This window comes from Acipenser ruthenus, unplaced genomic scaffold (genome assembly GCF_902713425.1).
Source record: "Acipenser ruthenus unplaced genomic scaffold, fAciRut3.2 maternal haplotype, whole genome shotgun sequence".
NCBI classification, from domain to species: Eukaryota; Metazoa; Chordata; class Actinopteri; order Acipenseriformes; family Acipenseridae; genus Acipenser; species Acipenser ruthenus.
This window is the reverse complement of record NW_026708854.1, coordinates 476,581-497,003: the sequence shown is the minus strand read 5'-3', so window position 1 is coordinate 497,003 and position 20,423 is coordinate 476,581. Positions and strand designations below refer to the sequence as shown.

Here is a 20,423-nt window from a genome sequence, read left to right as displayed (position 1 = left end):
GTTCAAAGCCAGCTCACAGGGCATGTGAACTGAGTTTGAAACCAGACCCACAATGCAATGGCACAGCATTACTGATGTCCTTTGATTAAGAGAAATGATAAATGAACACCAGAATTGTGTTTAAAGTCTTGTGTTGTGTGCTTGTTTTGTTTCTCCACAGCGTCTGTTTGTTTGAATCTGTCAGATACAACAGAAGTGACTCTTTTATTGGATATTTTCAAGGCAGTAATCACCTCTGTTGTACAGATCATTAGGCCAGTTCAAGTCACAAATGAGTACAGTGGTACAGCTGGCAGAATGGCTCAGTTGGTAGAGTACAGGGCCCTGATTTCCAGGGCTGGTGGTTCAAACCCTGCTCACGGTAGTTTTTTTATTCAAGTTGGTTAATTTGCCTTGTAGGCAATGTAAACCTAACATCAAGGACAGCTGCTAGGTGGTGCAGTGGGGGCGGTCCCTGTGCCTAAATGCTCTTTACCTTGAGAGACTGGGATCAAATCCAAGCTGCAGATTGATAGAAGTGACTCTTTTATTGGATATTTCCAATGATCTGCATTTTGTACAAATTATTAGTTAATGTACTGGAGGTCATTTGACAGAAGGAAAACGCAGCTCTCTGGCTGGCTCAGTTGGTAGAGCACTGGACTCTGACTTCCAAGGTTGTTGGTTCAAGTCACATGTAAAGCACAAGTGTTAATCTATTGATTTCAAAAATATTATTAAACTTACCTGTTTATAAGGTTTGGTTTTGAATCCAGTTCATCACAAATTAAACAAAGCTAAGAATCACCTCTTAGCCCCCAGGTCCTCACCACACAATGTAATAATGTGTTTCAAACAACATCAGCACCAGTCGGCTGGATAGCTCTGTTGGTAGAGCAGAGACCCGTGATTCCCTGGGTAGCGGGTTCAAACCCGGGGCAGGTGTTTCCTTTTCATTTTCAAACACTTTACCTATTTTGATAGATTTGTGTTTACGTAACAGGACAAGGGGTCAGTGGTCTAAGCATACAAATAATATAAAGAGGATGATATAAGGGCTTCTGTGCAAAGCTGGGATGTCACGAGCAGACAGGTGGTGCAGTGGGCTTGATCACTAGCATGCAGTGCTGTTCACATTGGGGGACTGGGATCAAATCCCGGTGAGTTCCTCCTTTGTTTTCAAAGACTTGGTTAATTTCTTATATAAGACAATGAAAAAGCAGACTACTCCGTGGAAGTAAGATGGACTGGGTTCAAATCCAGGCGAGTTCTTTGCTCGTTTCAAAGAATGTGTTAATTGAGCTTATATATAGTGTGAACCAAAGCATTCCTGTGGGAGCTGGTGGCGCAGTGGCTATGCTGATGGCCTTCTCTCCCTGAAGACGGTGGTTCGAATCCCGGTCCTGGAAGCGAGTTTCTGAGGTAAGTAATGCTGTTGGTTGTGAGTCATGGTGGTTGGTTGTAAATCTGGGTGTTGACTGTAAGTAATGATGCAGGTTGTAACTAACGATGTTGGTTGTGTCTCCACAGACGGAGGAGGGCCGTGTGCCCGGAAGAGGATGAAGAGGGGGCTGGGGCCCCCGGCCGTGGGGGAAGTGGAAGATGGGGGTGTTGGTACCAGAGAGGAGGAAAAGAAGGAGGTGGTGTAAACATGGGGGAGGGATATTCCTTTTGCCCTGCCATCTGACAGGGAGCGTCTCTTTATGTCCTATAATCATCTCTAGAGCTCAGCTGATCGGGCCCATTGCAGGGCATAAAAGGCAAGGTAACATCCCTGCCTGCTCCCCCATGTTTACACCTCCTGCTTTTCCTCCCCCCATGGTACCAACACCCCCGTCTTCCACTCCCCCCACGGCCGGGGGCCGAAGCCCCCTCTTCATCCTCTTCCGGCTCCTCTTCAGGGCACACTGCCCTCCTCCGTCTGTGGAGACACAACCAACATCGTTAGTTACAACCTGCATCATTACTTACAGTCAACACCCAGATTTACAACCACCACCATGACTCACAAACAACAGCATTACTTACCTCAGGAACTCGCCTCCGGGACCAGGATTCGAACCACCGTCTTCAGGGAGAGAAGGCCATCAGCATAGCCACTGCGCCACCAGCTCCCACAGGAATGCTTTGGTTCACACTATATATAAGCTCAATTAACACATTCTTTGAAACAAGCAAAGAACTCGCCTGGATTTGAACCCAGTCCATCTCACTTCCACGGAGGAGTCTGCTTTTTCATTGCCTTATATAAGAAATTAACCAAGTCTTTGAAAACAATGGAAGAACGCACCGGGATTTGAACTCAGTCCCCCAAGGTGAGCAGCACAGCATGCTAGTGAACTAGCCCACTGCACCACCTGTCTGCTTGTGACTGCCTTGCTGTCTAACCTTGTATATGAGGTTCACTTACCTTGTCAAAGATCGCACACTGCAGGAGTTGAGAATCCTGGCGCTGGCTGCACAGTTGCAGTCTTTCATGCCACTGAAGAGAGGAGGGATTATGAAACACCCCTGTTACACAGCAGGGCTCGGAGGTAAATACCAGGGATACCAGGTCAATGCTATGAGTGTTAACACTAATCATATATATAATAACTGTGTGGCTTCCAGAGGAACATGTGTTTTTTATATTGTGTTCCTCATCAAGCTGTGGAATCTGAAGCTGCGCAGCAGAAATGATTCCACTTCCAGCAGGTTGACTTTGTGCAAAGTTTCTATTCTGATGTAAACTTTCATCCCCCCCCCCAAGCACTGTACTGTCTCCACTAAATCATTATTACTGATGAACCAACGGGAGCGCCAAGCCTTCCTCAATAGGCAAAGCTAGCGCTGCTGTTCAGGGTGAGCGTGCCTCAGCACTGCCAGCAAGCACTCGGGCGCTGGGGAGCAAAGCAGCACAAGAGCCTGGATGTCTTGGCTTTGCTGGAGTGAAGGGAGCTCTGTGAACACTGTCCTGTCCTTTCTACAGAGGAAAAGGACAGGTGGAGGGCCATGAAAAGGCTTCAGAGGCTTCTAGTCGTAGTTTAAAGTTTCAGCCAATAAAAGTGCCACGTTGTGTGTCTGTATTGTAGCTGCGATTACTGCCTGGTGATTGAGAATAAATATGTATAGATCCCCATTCAGGGCTTGTTGTGTGACAGGATGCTGCATGGAGCCATGAAGAAGGGAAACGTCCACACAGTATGTATTTCCAAACGTCCGGATTTATTAAAGAAAAAGGCTTGAAAGTAAAACAATCTCCCCTCTACGAGCAATGGTAATGGAAGGGCTGCAGTCCCCAGCAAAAACACACTCTGTTACCCACAAGCCTCCTGCACCAAACTGGGCTCCTTTTAAAATAGCAGAAAGGAGAAAATGTGGTTTGTCTTACCAAACACACACAATGCGAACAGTCAGTCAATATGTAGCGGTATTGTGAAGCGGGATGTGGGGCTGCTCAATACCTTGCTCACTGGGTGTGCTTCTATTCTTTTAAACAAAGTAAGGAGAGGGGGAGGAGAGAGGGGAGAGGTGGAGAGGGCAGCAGCAGTATTGCTCAGTCCAGGAAGGACAGCTCCATGCACTCCCCATTGCCTCAGGGTGAAGCATGCAGGTCGCCAGCCGCTCCATATCATCCAGGCTCAATAAGCGCAGCCTCCGCTCGTAATCCTGAGAGAGAGGCAGAGGGAGAGACACAGAGTCACAACTACACGCTGCACTACACCTGCATTTCAGAGTGTGTGTGCTGCAGCTGTGATTGTGTGTGCGTCTCTGTGTCACTGTACAACTGTGTCTGTGTGTGTCTGTATAACACTGTGCATGTGCTGCAGCTAGGATTGTGTGTGTGTAGCAGTGTTTATTGTGTTCAGGTTACCTTGTGTAGCTGCTCCAGACTCTCACTGTGTGTGTGTGTCTGTTTGTGTGTGTGTGTGTATATAGCAGTGTGTGTGTTTATTGTGTTCAGGTTACCTTGTGTTGCTGCTCCAGACTCTCACTGCGTCGGCAGGGCTGAAGTGTTTGTTCAGAAGAGCAGGCAGGCTGTGCCACACTGACCCGGGGTGAGGCGAGGCATGAGAGGAGGGGTTAGGCGAGGGGTGAGAGGAGGGGCGAGGGGTGACAGGAGGGTTGAGGCGAGGGGTGAGAGGAGGGGTGAGGTGTGAGAGGAGGGGTGTGGCGAGGGGTGAGGTGTGACAGGAGGGGTGAGGCGAGGGTGAGGGGTGAGGTCTGAGAGGAGGGGTGACACGGAGTGCTGTTCTTGCTCGGGTGACACTTTCTCTGTTGGGGGCGTCACAACGAGTTCAGCTTGGAATCGGGAGCGATGGAGTCATGTGACAGTCTGTGCTCATCTGAGAGAGAGAGAGGGAGGGGGAGAAACAGGAGAGATTCAAGACCAGGTAGATTAACTCTTAGCTGCTGACTCGGTGTAATTTCATAACTTTTGTTACGATGACAAAACACGTCATATCTCTGCCGTCCAATCAGCAATTTTGTTTTTTTAAAGTATGAGTCATAGCCATGACTACGGGGCTTGTCATGATACCATTGGTTTAGGGCTAGGGTGGGCGGGACATATAATATTTTGATTACAAGGGCGAGTCTCTGCTGGCGCCATTGTGACTGAGTGCACAGCAGAGTCGAAGCTCTGTATCTCCAGTTTTACAATCCCAAGAGTGCTAATCTACATATCATCTAAACGGGAGGTACTTGGGCTAATTAACCATATTGTTGTTGTTTTTTTTTTCAACTTGATATTGTTTTTTTGTGCTGAGTACATCTGCAGTGTTTATTTTTGTTTTGTTTTCGCTGTGTCTCGTGTGCTCGCTTGCTTGCTGGGCAGGGCTAACTTCATGACTGCTGTAGACGAGAGGAGCTACTGTACCAACACCACGTTTCGTTTTGTTTGTTTGTTTGTTTTTTTAAACATCTTTCTTATAGTTAGTTTCACATACGTTTTTATTTTAGACTTGTTTTTCCTCAGGAGAGAAGGCAAAACTAACAGGTCTATCGCATGTGATGCAAAGTTAGGCGTTTGTGTACGTCTGTGTTTTACTTTTTCTAGTCGATTCATTATTTCTCTGTAGTCGTTATTATTATTTAATTATGCATCTATTATTTTTTAACTTTTTTTATTCGATGTGTAAAAGAATGAGGAAAACACCTTGTTTAGTTTTTATTTTTACATTGTGTATGTAGCCTATGTAAAAAACAAAGACATTTAGCTGGAGTTATTATTTAGCCATGTATTTTATTACTCGTTTACTGTGTGTAAAGAACAGAAAACATTATTTAGCTGTTGTCACTATTATTATTTAGCCATGTATTTTATTACTTGTTTACTTTTTTATGTGTGTGAAAAAGGATGGAGCAGAATTTTAATATTAGTATTAATATTATTATTATTATTATTATTATTATTATTATTATTATTATTATTATTATTATTAATTGGTATTTATTTTAATGTTTTATGTGGGTGTGTGTAAGCCAGAAAATGGATGGAGACAATCAGCTCTAGCATGTGGTTCAGTCACTGAAGAGGAGGAGGGCCCTGACTGAGGAAGAGATCGAGGGCATGTACACCATGGAGGCTGACCTCCTTGATGAAGAGCTGCTGCAGGAGGATGAGGAGGAGAGTGGTTTGGAGGAGCCCCAGCCCTGCACTTCAACTGCAGGGTAGTTTTGATAATAAATATATACAGCACAATATGGAAGGTTTTATTTTTTTTGTCTCCCTCCCTCCCAAATAAAATTCTTAATTTCAAAGTTTTATTTGTAATATACTTTTTTTTTCAAATAAAAAAATTAAACATTTTACTTGATAACTCGCTCCACTGGCTCCCGATCACCGCTCGCATCCAGTTCAAGACTCTTGTACTAGCCTACAGATGCCTTGATCAGACTGCACCCAGCTACCTCCAGACCCTCATCTCTCCCTACACCCCCACTCGACCTCTCCGCTCCGCCTGCACTAGAAGACTGGCTCTACCTCCGCTACGCTCCCCTGCCTCCCGAGCCCGCTCCTTCTCCACCCTTGCTCCGCAGTGGTGGAACGACCTTCCTACAGATGTCAGGACTGCCCAGTCCCTGACCACATTCCGGCGCCTCCTTAAGACTCACCTCTTCAAACAGCACCTGTAGAACTCCTCTGTTGTATCCTGGGACACTATCACCCTTCATTTAAATATGCTTTATTTTGCTCTTATCTGCCCCCTATTTTACTGCATTTAATCCTGTACCTCAGAATATTGTAATCTCCCAAGTGTTTAATCTGTAGTATTTTGTACTTAATCATATCCTGATGTAACTATCACTACTTAATCATATCCTGATGTAACTTTCACTATTATCTGCTGTATTATCGAATTGTGGTTTGTCACACTTGAGAATTATTGTATTTCTTGTTCTTATTGTATGACTTATATTGTAACACTTGAATGTATTTGTATTTGCTTGCGATTGTAAGTCGCCCTGGATAAGGGCGTCTGCTAAGAAATAAATAATAATAATAATAATAATAACTTGTGTGTTGTTTCTTTATTTTTGTACTGAAATATAATTGTATCTCAAACAGGGCAATAGTGTTTCCAGTCTCACTTTTTGCCAAGTTTTAACCCTGGTCTGCCTTTGCCATTTCGGAGGTTGATTTTTGTAAAATACTAGGCATTGCAAAACCTTATCTAGCTCTGCAACTGTTCAAGATACTTCAATTCTGATTTCAGATTTGAATTCCTTGGAAAATTGTGCAGCTACAATATACTCTTTAAGTTTGTTTTTTTTATATAACACTTGGAAAGAGGTTGAAATTGACCATTTTTAAAAATATTATTTATTATTTTTCATATTTCGATAATTTTTTGGGAGGTGTAGCTCATATGAAAATAAAATCACCCCACAACAAAATAAATTACATCAATGGAAAGATCTACTTAATGCCTTTCTGTAGGTGTATTGGGTTTTCATTTCTGATTTAAGGTTCCAAAACTACAAGTGTTTAAACAGAAAGTGTTCATGTTTATGACCGGATATGTTTATTCCCCGTAGGCAGCATAGGGTTAAAACACTTCATGCAACTCAATGATGATAAAAGACTGAAAACACTTTGTTTGCAGGTGTTACTGTTAATAGATATATGTAGAATAACATGCATCCTTTTTAACTGAGTGCTGAGCTGTGCTGTGCTGTGCTGTTCAGCCTACCTGCCAGCGCCTTGCCTTTGTAGAGGAGTCCCTGTTGATTGACAGGTATGTTGAGCCTGTCAGAGACCAGACTCCAGACTGTGGAGACCTTCTCATCCTCACAGACCTGTCAAGAGACAAGAACATACAGACACACACTGAGGGGATAAGCATTAAACACTGAAACTACATCTTCATCAGTACACAAGCCTCGAGTGAAGCGACATCCCTCATCTGCACCATGCAAATGCACTTAGTGTCATTTCAAACGGGATTGAGATTATTATGCTCAAGAGCTAAAAGGCAGTAACAACGTACGCTTTTAAGAAAGCCCTCAGGACACGTGACGACATCCCCTCCTTGACAACGTCCTGTCCTCCTGTAGGAAGTGTCTCTTTACCTCAGCAATACCTGAGCTGGGAAGGTACACATTTTAAAGGGCCTTGGTTTGCAGCAATGCAGTTCAACCCACTCTGTGATGTTTTATGTTCTGTTATCAAACAACCGCTGACTTGCCCAATCGTAGAAAGTAGAAGTAGAAAATGTGGTTTGTCTTACCAAACACACACAATGCGAACAGTCAGTCAATATGTAGCGGTATTGTGAAGCGGGATGTGGGGCTGCTCAATGCCTTGCTCACTGGGTGTGCTTCTATTCTTTTAAACAAAGTAAGGAGAGAAGAGGACAGTGGGAGGAGAGAGTACAGAGGAGAGGAGAGAGGGGAGAGGGGAGAAGAGAGGGGAGAGGTGGAGAGGGCAGAGCAGTATTCCTCAGTCCAGGAAGGACAGCTCCATGCACTCCACAGCCTCAGGGTGAAGCATGCAGGTTGCCAGCCGCTCCATATCATCCAGGCTCAACAAGCGCAGCCTCCGCTCGTAATCCTGAGAGAGAGGCAGAGGGAGAGACAGAGTCACAACTACACGCTGCTCTACACCTGCATTTCAGAGTGTGTGTGCTGCAGCTGTGATTGTGTGTGCGTCTCTGTGTCACTGTACAGCTGTGTCTGTGTGTGTTTGTATAATAGTGTGCATGTGCTGCAGCTAGGATTGTGTGTGTAGCAGTGTTTATTGTGTTCAATTTATCTTGTGTAGCTGCTCCAGACTCACTGTGTGTGTGTGTCTGTGTGTGTGTGTGTGTGTAGCAGTGTCTGTGTTTATTGTGTTCAATTTACCTTGTGTAGCTGCTCCAGACTCTCACTGTGTGTGTGTGTGTGTGTGTGTGTGTGTTTATTGTGTTCAGGTTACCTTGTGTTGCTGCTCCAGACTCTCACTGCGTCGGCAGGGCTGAAGTGTTTGTTCAGAAGAGCAGGCAGGCTGTGCCACACTGACCCGGGTTTGAGGCGAGGAGTGAGAGGAGGGGTGAGGCGAGGGGTAAGAGGAGGGGTGAGCTGTGCTGTGCTGTGCTGTGCTGTTCAGCCTACCTGCCAGCGCCTTGCCTTTGTAGAGGAGTCCCTGTTGATTGACAGGTATGTTGAGCCTGTCAGAGACCAGACTCCAGACTGTGGAGACCTTCTCATCCTCACAGACCTGTCAAGAGACAAGAACACACAGACACACATTGAGGGGATGAGCATTAAACACTGAAACTACATCTTCATCAGTACACAAGCCTCGAGTGAAGTGACATCCCTCATCTGCCACCATGCAAATGCATTTAGTGTCATTTCAAACGGGATTGAGATTATTATGCTCATGAGCTAAAATGCAATGACAACGTGCGATTATAAACAATAAAGATGACCCCCAGTCAATATAGCCGGGGGAATCACACCCCCGTCAAACCGCACCCTGCTGATCAGAGCTCACAAAGACAAACACATTATTAAAAGCCACTCAGCAAACAGTCACAAGCGGGTCCGGACGGCCATTTGTTATTAAAAATGCGGGATTCAAAAACAACCGCTGCACTGAATAATAAACAAAGTAAACGAGATGCACTCACCTGGTTTAACGAGCGCTGTCCCTCGTAGTCTGTGTAAAACAATAGCAAACGCCTCCTCACATGGCGTCCTTCTTCCACAAACTTATCACATGAAATAAAGTCGTTTCACACAGACACACGCCTCCGGCTGAGCTGTCCTCTGCTCTTTACAATTGGTAGCGAACTTCAGGGAGACAGACGAGGCTTTAGCTTTCATTTCCTATCCAATGCTGCCCTCGTGTGGACATTTGGTAGAACTGCTGTCGAGGGGTTGAATTGAGTGTTAACTAATTCTGCTTCATAAAATCAAATGAAACCTGCTGAAAAACGTCACGTTAGCATACTGAAATACACGCCGCTTGTAGTTTTCCAATTTACTTAACTAAAAACTGACACAAATATAAAATGTGACATTTCCAAAACTGACGCTGCTCTTTTATTTAAAGAACTGCTCTATCAATACAATGGTCGTCGTGAATCTTGGTTATATTTCTACGTCTGTGATTAAATTATTGCAAACACCCGTATATACTTTCAGATACATTTTAAACCGCTATAAAAGAGAACTACAGTTGATTCCTTCACGCACGTTCCGGTTTAGAATCGTTGTTTTCTTTGGTTATTTCGAAACCTCCCGTTTTAAAATATGACTGACAGTAAAACAATTCTTCACTAGAAGCATGAAAATATAATATTATTAAAATACTGACGTGGACACGTGTACTAAAAAATGTTTTATTAATAATAAATGTATATTTTTAAACAGGTGCGCACCTTGGACAGCTATAGGGTCTATACAAATTAGGTAACGCATTTCTAACTTTTGATTCGCTAACTGCGTTCGCCAATCAGAAGTCATTTAATCTGTGACTTGTCTTTTATCCAATCAGATTGTTTAGGACATGACGTAACCGTTCCACTTTCTCTCCACGAGATAGCCGCATCGGTAAGGAATTCATCAAATAATCTTCCAGCGCCTCCCGACTGCAGTACCGGTGCGTGTCCACTGGAGGGAGCCGAGCGCCTCCGTGGCGCCGGCTCCGCATGACTCGAGCGCGTTTGCGACGTCCCTGCCCCGATTGGCCCGTCTGTCGCTGTTTGTGAAGATAGCGTTCGCAGTTTTCACTGTGAACCTCTGGAGCTTGGGAAGAGAAACTGCCCGTGAAAGCTGAGCGACCAAAACTGTGAAAAATGACATCGCTCTGATAAAAATAAGCTCGTTAACAATGCAGAGATGCCAGCTTATAAAAGCAGAACCTAGGAGAACAGCAGCAGCATTTCTTTTTTTAAGGCCAGGGGCTGCTAGCCTGTGAAATGAAAAGGCTCTTGGGTCTGGCAAGCCCGTAAAATTATTTCTGCTGTTTAATCTAGAACTGGTAATTGTAAACACACTGCATTTAAAATGAACAACCCCAACACAAATACTTCAACACAGATTTTTATTTATTTTTTTAAATTGTAATTGTGTTTCTTCTGGATTAAGAAATAATATAAGAAATTAAGTCTTTTTTGTCTATTTATTATTATTTATTTCTTAGCAGATTCCTTATCCAGGGCGATTTACTCAGAAATATTGTTTAATTTAGCTTATGGAGCTACTGTATAATAGGGTTGGGTTTGATAATCCCTCCTCTCTTCAGTGGCATGCAACTCTGTCTGTGTGTGTGTGTGTGTGTGTGTGTGTGTGTGTGTGTGTGTGTGTGTGTGTGTGTGTGTGTGTGTGTGTGTGTGTGTGTGTGTGTGTGTGTGTGTGTGTGTGTGTGTGGTCTGACAAGGGAATTGAATCTCATATACCAGGTTAGAGTGCTAGACTGTCACAAGCAGTTAGGTGGTGCAGTGGGCTGGTTCACTAGCTCTTCCTGCCTTTCCCCTTGGAGGTCTGGGTTCAAAGCCAGCTCACAGGGCATGTGAACTGAGTTTGAAACCAGACCCACAATGCAATGGCACAGCATTACTGATGTCCTTTGATTAAGAGAAATGATAAATGAACACCAGAATTGTGTTTGATGTCTTGTGTTGTGTGCTTGTTTTGTTTCTCCACAGCGTCTGTTTGTTTGAATCTGTCAGATACAACAGAAGTGACCCTTTTATTGGATATTTTCAAGGCAGTAATCAACTCTGTTGTACAGATCATTAGGCCAGTTCAAGTCACAAATGAGTGCAGTGGTACAGCTGGCAGAATGGCTCAGTTGGTAGAGTACAGGGCCCTGATTTCCAGGGCTGGTGGTTCAAACCCTGCTCACGGTAGTTTTTTTATTCAAGTTGGTTAATTTGCCTTGTAGGCAATGTAAACCTAACATCAAGGACAGCTGCTAGGTGGTGCAGTGGGGGCGGTCCCTGTGCCTAAATGCTCTTTACCTTGAGAGACTGGGATCAAATCCAAGCTGCAGATTGATAGAAGTGACTCTTTTATTGGATATTTCCAATGATCTGCATTTTGTACAAATTATTAGTTAATGTACTGGAGGTCATTTGACAGAAGGAAAAAGCAGCTCTCTGGCTGGCTCAGTTGGTAGAGCACTGGACTCTGACTTCCAAGGTTGTTGGTTCAAGTCACATGTAAAGCACGAGTGTTAATCTATTGATTTCAAAAATATTATTAAACTTACCTGTTTATAAGGTTTGGTTTTGAATCCAGTTCATCACAAATTAAACAAAGCTAAGAATCACCTCTTAGCCCCCAGGTCCTCACCACACAATGTAATAATGTGTTTCAAACAACATCAGCACCAGTCGGCGGGATAGCTCTGTTGGTAGAGCAGAGACCCGTGATTCCCTGGGTAGCGGGTTCAAACCCGGGGCAGGTGTTTCCTTTTCATTTTCAAACACTTTACCTATTTTGATAGATTTGTGTTTACGTAACAGGACAAGGGGTCAGTGGTCTAAGCATACAAATAATATAAAGAGGATGATATAAGGGCTTCTGTGCAAAGCTGGGTTGTCACGAGCAGACAGGTGGTGCAGTGGGCTTGTTCACTAGCATGCAGTGCTGTTCACATTGGGGGACTGGGATCAAATCCCGGTGAGTTCCTTGTTTGTTTTCAAAGACTTGGTTAATTTCTTATATAAGACAATGAAAAAGCAGACTACTCCGTGGAAGTAAGATGGACTGGGTTCAAATCCAGGCGAGTTCTTTGCTTGTTTCAAAGAATGTGTTAATTGAGCTTATATATAGTGTGAACCAAAGCATTCCTGTGGGAGCTGGTGGCGCAGTGGCTATGCTGATGGCCTTCTGTCCCTGAAGACGGTGGTTCGAATCCTGGTCCCGGAGGCGAGTTCCTGAGGTAAGTAATGCTGTTGGTTGTGAGTCATGGTGGTGGTTGTAAATCTGGGTGTTGACTGTAAGTAATGATGCAGGTTGTAACTAACGATGTTGGTTGTGTCTCCACAGACGGAGGAGGGCAGTGTGCCCTGAAGAGGAGGATGAAGAGGGGGCTGGGGCCCCCGGCTGTAGGGGGAGTGGAAGATGGGGGTGTTGGTACCAGAGAGGAGGAAAAGAAGGAGGTGGTGTAAACATGGGGGAGCAGGCAGGGATATTCCTTTTGCCCTGCCATCTGACAGGGAGCGTTAAGATCTCTTATGTCCTAGAATCATCTCTAGAGCTCAGCTGATCATTGCAGGGCAAAAGGCAAGGTAACATCCCTGCTTTTCCTCCCCCCCCATGGTACCAACACCCCCATCTTCCACTCCCCCCGCGGCCGGGGGCCCAAGACCCCTCTTCATCCTCTTCAGGGCACACGGCCCTCCTCCGTCTGTGGAGACACAACCAACATCGTTAGTTACAACCTGCATCATTACTTACAGTCAACACCCAGATTTACAACCACCACCATGACTCACAACCAACAGCATTACTTACCTCAGGAACTCGCCGCCGGGACCAGGATTCGAACCACCGACTTCAGGGAGAGAAGGCCATCAGCATAGCCACTGCGCCACCAGCTCCCACAGGAATGCTTTGGTTCACACTATATATAAGCTCAATTAACACATTCTTTGAAACAAGCAAAGAACTCGCCTGGATTTGAACCCAGTCCATCTTACTTCCACGGAGTAGTCTGCTTTTTCATTGTCTTATATAAGAAATTAACCAAGTCTTTGAAAACAAAGGAGGAACTCACCTGGATTTGAACTCAGTCCCCCAAGGTAAGCAGCACAGCATGCTAGTGAACTAGCCCACTGCACCACCTGTCTGCTTGTGACTGCCTTGCTGTCTAACCTTGTATATGAGGTTCACTTCCCTTGTCAGAGGTCGCACTGCAGGAGTTGAGAATCCTGGCGCTGACTGCACAGTTGCAGTCTTTCATGCCACTGAAGAGAGGAGGGATTATGAAACACCCCTGTTACACAGCAGGGCTCGGAGGTAAATACCAGGGATACCAGGTCAATGCTATGAGTGTTAACACTAATCATATATATAATAACTGTGTGGCTTCCAGAGGAACATGTGTTTTTTATATTGTGTTCCTCGTCAAGCTGTGGAATCTGAAGCTGCGCAGCAGAAATGATTCCACTTCCAGCAGGTTGACTTTGTGCAAAGTTTCTATTCTGATGTAAACTTTCATCCCCCCCGAGCACTGTACTGTCTCCACTAAATCATTATTACTGATGAACCAACGGGAGCGCCAAGCCTTCCTCAATAGGCAAAGCTAGCGCTGCTGTTCAGGGTGAGCGTGCCTCAGCACTGCCAGCAAGCACTCGGGCGCTGGGGAGCAAAGCAGCACAAGAGCCTGGATGTCTTGGCTTTGCGGGAGTGAAGGGAGCTCTGTGAACACTGTCCTGTCCTTTCTGCAGAGGAAACGGAAGATTAGCATGGAAAGCGACCCCTTAGAGGAAGGACAGCGTTCTGATCAAGGACAGGTGGAGGGCCATGAAAAGGCTTCAGAGGCTTCTAGTCGTAGTTTAAAGTTTCAGCCAATAAAAGTGACACGTTGTGTGTCTGTATTGTAGCTGCGATTACTGCCTGGTGATTGAGAATAAATATGTATAGATCCCCTTTCAGGGCTTGTTGTGTGACAGGATGCTGCATGGAGCCATGAAGAAGGGAAACGTCCACACAGTATGTATTTCCAAACGTCCGGATTTATTAAAGAAAAAGGCTTGAAAGTAAAACAATCTCCCCTCTACGAGCAATGGTAATGGAAGGGCTGCAGTCCCCAGCAAAAACACACTCTGTTACCCACAAGCCTCCTGCACCAAACTGGGCTCCTTTTAAAATAGCAGAAAGGAGAAAATGTGGGTTGTCTTACCAAACACACACGATGCGAACAGTCAGTCAATATTTAGCGGTATTGTGAAGCGGGATGTGGGGCTGCTCAATGCCTTGCTCACTGGGTGTGCTTCTATTCTTTTAAACAAAGTAAGGAGAGGAGAGGGGGAGCAGAGAGTAAAGAGGAGAGGAGAGAGAGGGGAGAGGGGGAGGAGAAGAGGGTGGAGAGGGGAGAGGTGGAGAGGGCAGCAGCAGTATTCCTCAGTCCAGGAAGGACAGCTCCATGCACTCCCCAGCCTCAGGGTGAAGCATGCGGGTCGCCAGCCGCTCCATATCATCCAGGCTCAACAAGCACAGCCTCCGCTCGTAATCCTGAGAGAGAGGCAGAGGGAGAGACACAGAGTCACAACTACACGCTGCTCTACACCTGCATTTCAGAGTGTGTGTGCATCTCTGTGTCACTGTACAGCTGTGTCTGTGTGTGTCTGTATAACATTGTGCATGTGCTGCAGCTAGGATTGTGTGTGTAGCAGTGTTTATTGTGTTCAATTTATCTTGTGTAGCTGCTCCAGCCTCTCACTGCGTGTGTCTGTTTGTGTGTGTGTTTATTGTGTTCAGGTTACCTTGTGTAGCTGCTCCAGACTCTCACTGTGTGTCTGTGTGTGTGTGTATATATAGCAGTGTGTGTTTATTGTGTTCAGGTTACCTCGTGTAGCTGCTCCAGACTCTCACTGTGTGTGTGTGTGTGTGTTTATTGTGTTCAGGTTACCTCGTGTAGCTGCTCCAGACTCTCACTGTGTGTGTGTGTGTGTGTTTATTGTGTTCAGGTTACCTCGTGTAGCTGCTCCAGACTCTCACTGTGTGTGTGTGTGTGTGTGTGTATATAGCAGTGTGTGTTTTTATTGTATTCAGGTTACCTTGTGTAGCTGCTCCAGACTCTCACTGTGTGTCTGTGTGTGTGTGTGTATATAGCAGTGTGTGTGTTTACTGTGTTCAGGTTACCTTGTGTTGCTGCTCCAGACTCTCACTGCGTCGGCAGGGCTGAAGTGTTTGTTCAGAAGAGCAGACAGGCTGTGCCACACTGACCCGGGGTGAGGCGAGGCGTGAGAGGAGGTGTGAGAGGAGGGGCGAGACGAGGGGTGAGAGGAAGGGCGAGGGGTGACAGGAGGGGTGAGGCGAGGGGTGAGAGGAGGGGTGTGACGAGGGTGAGGGGTGAGGTCTGAGAGGAGGGGTGACACGGAGTGCTGTTCTTGCTCGGGTGACACTTTCTCTGTTGGGGGCGTCACAACGAGTTCAGCTTGGAATCGGGAGCGATGGAGTCGTGTGACAGTCTGTGCTCATCTGAGAGAGAGAGAGAGAGGGAGGGGGAGAAACAGGAGAGATTCAAGACCAGGTAGATTAACTCTTAGCTGCTGACTCGGTGTAATTTCATAACTTTTGTTACGATGACAAAACACGTCATATCTCTGCCGTCCAATCAGCAATTTTGTTTTTTTAAAGTATGAGTCATAGCCATGACTACGGGGCTTGTCATGATACCATTGGTTTAGGGCTAGGGTGGGCGGGACATATAATATTTTGATTACAAGGGCGAGTCTCTGCTGGCGCCATTGTGACTGAGTGCACAGCAGAGTCGAAGCTCTGTATCTCCAGTTTTACAATCCCAAGAGTGCTAATCTACATATCATGTAAACGGGAGGTACTTGGGCTAATTAACCATATTGTTGTTGTTTTTTTTTTCAACTTGATATTGTTTTTTTGTGCCGAGTACATCTGCAGTGTTTATTTTTGTTTTGTTTTCGCTGTGTCTCGTGTGCTCGCTTGCTTGCTGGGCAGGGCTAACTTCATGACCGCTGTAGACGAGAGGAGCTACTGTACCAACACCACGTTTCGTTTTGTTTGTTTGTTTGTTTTTTTAAACATCTTTCTTATAGTTAGTTTCACATACGTTTTTATTTTAGACTTGTTTTTCCTCAGGAGAGAAGGCAAAACTAACAGGTCTATCGCATGTGATGCAAAGTTAGGCGTTTGTGTACGTCTGTGTTTTACTTTTTCTAGTCGATTCGTTATTTCTCTGTAGTCGTTATTATTATTTAATTATGCATCTATTATTTTTTAACTTTTTTTATTCGATGTGTAAAAGAATGAGGAAAACACCTTGTTTAGTTTTTATTTTTACGTTGTGTATGTAGCCTATGTAAAAAACAAAGACATTTAGCTGGAGTTATTATTTAGCCATGTATTTTATTACTCGTTTACTGTGTGTAAAGAACAGAAAACATTATTTAGCTGTTGTCACTATTATTATTTAGCCATGTATTTTATTACTTGTTTACTTTTTTATGTGTGTGAAAAAGGATGGAGCAGAATTTTAATATTAGTATTAATATTATTATTATTATTATTATTATTATTATTAATTGGTATTTATTTTAATGTTTTATGTGGGTGTGTGTAAGCCAGAAAATGGATGGAGACAATCAGCTCTAGCATGTGGTTCAGTCACTGAAGAGGAGGAGGGCCCTGACTGAGGAAGAGATCGAGGGCATGTATGCCATGGAGGAGGACCTCCCTGATGAAGAGCTGCTGCAGGAGGATGAGGAGGAGAGTGATCTGGAGGAGCCCCAGTCCAGCACTTCAACTGCAGGGTAGTTTTGATAATAAATATATACAGCACAATATGGAAGGTTTTATTTTTTTTGTCTCCCTCCCTCCCAAATAAAATTCTTAATTTCAAAGTTTTATTTGTAATATACTTTTTTTTTCAAATAAAAAAATTAAACATTTTACTTGATAACTTGTGTGTTGTTTCTTTATTTTCGTACTGAAATATAATTGTATCTCAACAGGGCAATAGTGTTTCCAGTCTCACTTTTTGCCAAGTTTTAACCCTGGTCTGCCTTTGCCATTTCGGAGGTTGATTTTTGTAAAATACTAGGCATTGCAAAACCTTATCTAGCTCTGCAACTGTTCAAGATATTTCAATTCTGATTTCAGATTTGAATTCCTTGGAAAATTGTGCAGCTACAATATACTCTTTAAGTTTTTTTTTTTTTATATATAACACTTGGAAAGAGGTTGAAATTGACCATTTTTAAAAATATTATTTATTATTTTTCATATTTCGATAATTTTTTGGGAGGTGTAGCTCATATGAAAATAAAATCACCCCACAACAAAATAAATTACATCAATGGAAAGATCTACTTAATGCCTTTCTGTAGGTGTATTGGGTTTTCATTCCTGATTTAAGGTTCCAAAACTACAAGTGTTTAAACAGAAAGTGTTCATGTTTATGACCGGATATGTTTATTCCCCGTAGGCAGCATAGGGTTAAAACACTTCATGCAACTCAATGATGATAAAAGATTGAAAACACTTTGTTTGCAGGTGTTACTGTTAATAGATATATGTAGAATAACATGCATCCTTTTTAACGGAGTGCTGAGCTGTGCTGTGCTGTGCTGTGCTGTTCAGCCTACCTGCCAGCGCCTTGCCTTTGTAGAGGAGTCCCTGTTGATTGACAGGTATGTTGAGCCTGTCAGAGACCAGACTCCAGACTGTGGAGACTTTCTCATCCTCACAAACCTGTCAAGAGACAAGAACATACAGACACACACTGAGGGGATAAGCATTAAACACTGAAACTACATCTTCATCAGTACACAAGCCTCGAGTGAAGCGACATCCCTCATCTGCACCATGCAAATGCACTTAGTGTCATTTCAAACGGGATTGAGATTATTATGCTCAAGAGCTAAAAGGCAGTAAAAACGTACGCTTTTAAGAAAGCCCTCAGGACACGTGACGACATCCCCTCCTTGACAACGTCCTGTCCTCCTGTAGGAAGTGTCTCTTTACCTCAGCAATACCTGAGCTGGGAAGGTACACATTTTAAAGGGCCTTGGTTTGCAGCAATGCAGTTCAACCCACTCTGTGATGTTTTATGTTCTGTTACCAAACAACCGCTGACTTGCCCAGTCGTAGAAAGTAGAAGTAGAAAATTTGGTTTGTCTTACCAAACACACACAATGCGAACAGTCAGTCAATATGTAGCGGTATTGTGAAGCGGGATGTGGGGCTGCTCAATGCCTTGCTCACTGGGTGTGCTTCTATTCTTTTAAACAAAGTAAGGAGAGGAGAGGAGAGGGGGAGCAGAGAGTAAAGAGGAGAGGAGAGGGGAGAGGGGAGAAGAGAGGGGAGAGGTGGAGAGGGCAGCAGCAGTATTCCTCAGTCCAGGAAGGACAGCTCCATGCACTCCACAGCCTCAGGGTGAAGCATGCAGGTCGCCAGCCGCTCCATATCATCCAGGCTCAACAAGCGCAGCCTCCGCTCGTAATCCTGAGAGAGAGGCAGAGGGAGAGACACAGAGTCACAACTACACGCTGCTCTACACCTGCATTTCAGAGTGTGTGTGCTGCAGCTGTGATTGTGTGTGCGTCTCTGTGTCACTGTACAGCTGTGTCTGTGTGTGTTTGTATAACAGTGTGCATGTGCTGCAGCTAGGATTGTGTGTGTAGCAGTGTTTATTGTGTTTAATTTATCTTGTGTAGCTGCTCCAGACTCACTGTGTGTGTCTGTGTGTGTAGCAGTGTCTGTGTTTATTGTGTTCAATTTACCTTGTGTAGCTGCTCCAGCCTCTCACTGTGTGTGTGTCTGTGTGTGTGTGTGTGTGTGTGTATAGCAGTGTGTGTTTATTGTGTTCAGGTTACCTTGTGTTGCTGCTCCAGACTCTCACTGCGTCGGCAGGGCTGAAGTGTTTGTTCAGAAGAGCAGGCAGGCTGTGCCACACTGACCCGGGGTGAGGCGAGAAGTGAGAGGAGGGGTGAGCTGTGCTGTGCTGTGCTGTTCAGCCTACCTGCCAGCGCCTTGCCTTTGTAGAGGAGTCCATGTTGATTGACAGGTATGTTGCGCCTGTCAGAGACCAGACTGCAGACTGTGGAGACCTTCTCATCCTCACAGACCTGTCAAGAGACAAGAACACACAGACACACAGTGAGGAGATGAGCATTAAACACTGAAACTACATCTTCATCCTCACAGGACAGGCGAGAGACAAGAACACACACACACACACACACACACACACACACACACACACAGTGAGGGGATGAGCATTAAACACTGAAAATACATCTTCATCAGTAAGCAAGCCTCGAGTGAAGTGACATCCCTCATCTGCCACCATGCAAATGCACTTAGTGTCATTTCAAACGGGATTGAGATTATTATGCTCAAGAGCTAAAAGGCAGTAACAACGTGCGCTTAGAAATAATAAAACAATGTTTTTAAGAAAGCCCTCAGGACACGTGTCGACATCCCCTCCTTGACAACGTCCTGTCCTCCTGTAGGAAGTGTCTCTTTACCTCAGCAATACCTGAGCTGGGAAGGTACACATTTTAAAGGGCCTTGGTTTGCAGCAATGCAGTTCAACCCACTCTGTGATGTTTTATGTTCTGTTATCAAACAACCGCTGACTTGCCCAATCGTAGAAAGTAGAAGTAGAAAATGTGGTTTGTTTTACCAAACACACACAATGCGAACAGTCAGTCAATATGTAGCGGTATTGTGAAGCGGGATGTGGGGCTGCTCAATGCCTTGCTCACTGGGTGTGCTTCTATTCTTTTAAACAAAGTAAGGAGAGAAGAGGACAGTGGGAGGAGAGAGTACAGAGGAGAGGAGAGAGGGGAGAGGGGAGAAGAGAGGGGAGAGGTGGAGAGGGCAGAGCAGTATTCCTCAGTCCAGGAAGGACAGCTCCATGCACTCCACAGCCTCAGGGTGAAGCATGCAGGTTGCCAGCCGCTCCATATCATCCAGGCTCAACAAGCGCAGCCTCCGCTCGTAATCCTGAGAGAGAGGCAGAGGGAGAGACAGAGTCACAACTACACGCTGCTCTACACCTGCATTTCAGAGTGTGTGTGCTGCAGCTGTGATTGTGTGTGCGTATCTGTGTCACTGTACAGCTGTGTCTGTGTGTGTTTGTATAATAGTGTGCATGTGCTGCAGCTAGGATTGTGTGTGTAGCAGTGTTTATTGTGTTCAATTTATCTTGTGTAGCTGCTCCAGACTCACTGTGTGTGTGTGTGTGTGTGTGTGTTTATTGTGTTCAGGTTACCTTGTGTTGCTGCTCCAGACTCTCACTGCGTCGGCAGGGCTGAAGT

At 44.8% G+C, this 20,423-nt stretch overlaps 2 long non-coding RNA genes across 2 annotated transcripts; both read right to left on the bottom strand.

Moving 5' to 3' along the window:
• Window positions 1-3,162: 3,162 nt before the first annotated feature.
• On the bottom strand, window positions 3,163-8,011 carry LOC131736423 (uncharacterized). Its single transcript, XR_009328125.1, has 4 exons — window positions 7,452-8,011; window positions 7,155-7,260; window positions 3,928-4,304; window positions 3,163-3,627 (listed from the first exon to the last, which is right to left on the bottom strand). It is a non-coding gene; the product is annotated as an uncharacterized LOC131736423 (long non-coding RNA).
• Window positions 8,012-14,115: 6,104 nt separating this feature from the next.
• Window positions 14,116-15,934, bottom strand: LOC131736420 (uncharacterized). Its single transcript, XR_009328121.1, has 2 exons — window positions 15,265-15,934; window positions 14,116-14,634 (listed from the first exon to the last, which is right to left on the bottom strand). It is a non-coding gene; the product is annotated as an uncharacterized LOC131736420 (long non-coding RNA).
• Window positions 15,935-20,423: the final 4,489 nt, after the last annotated feature.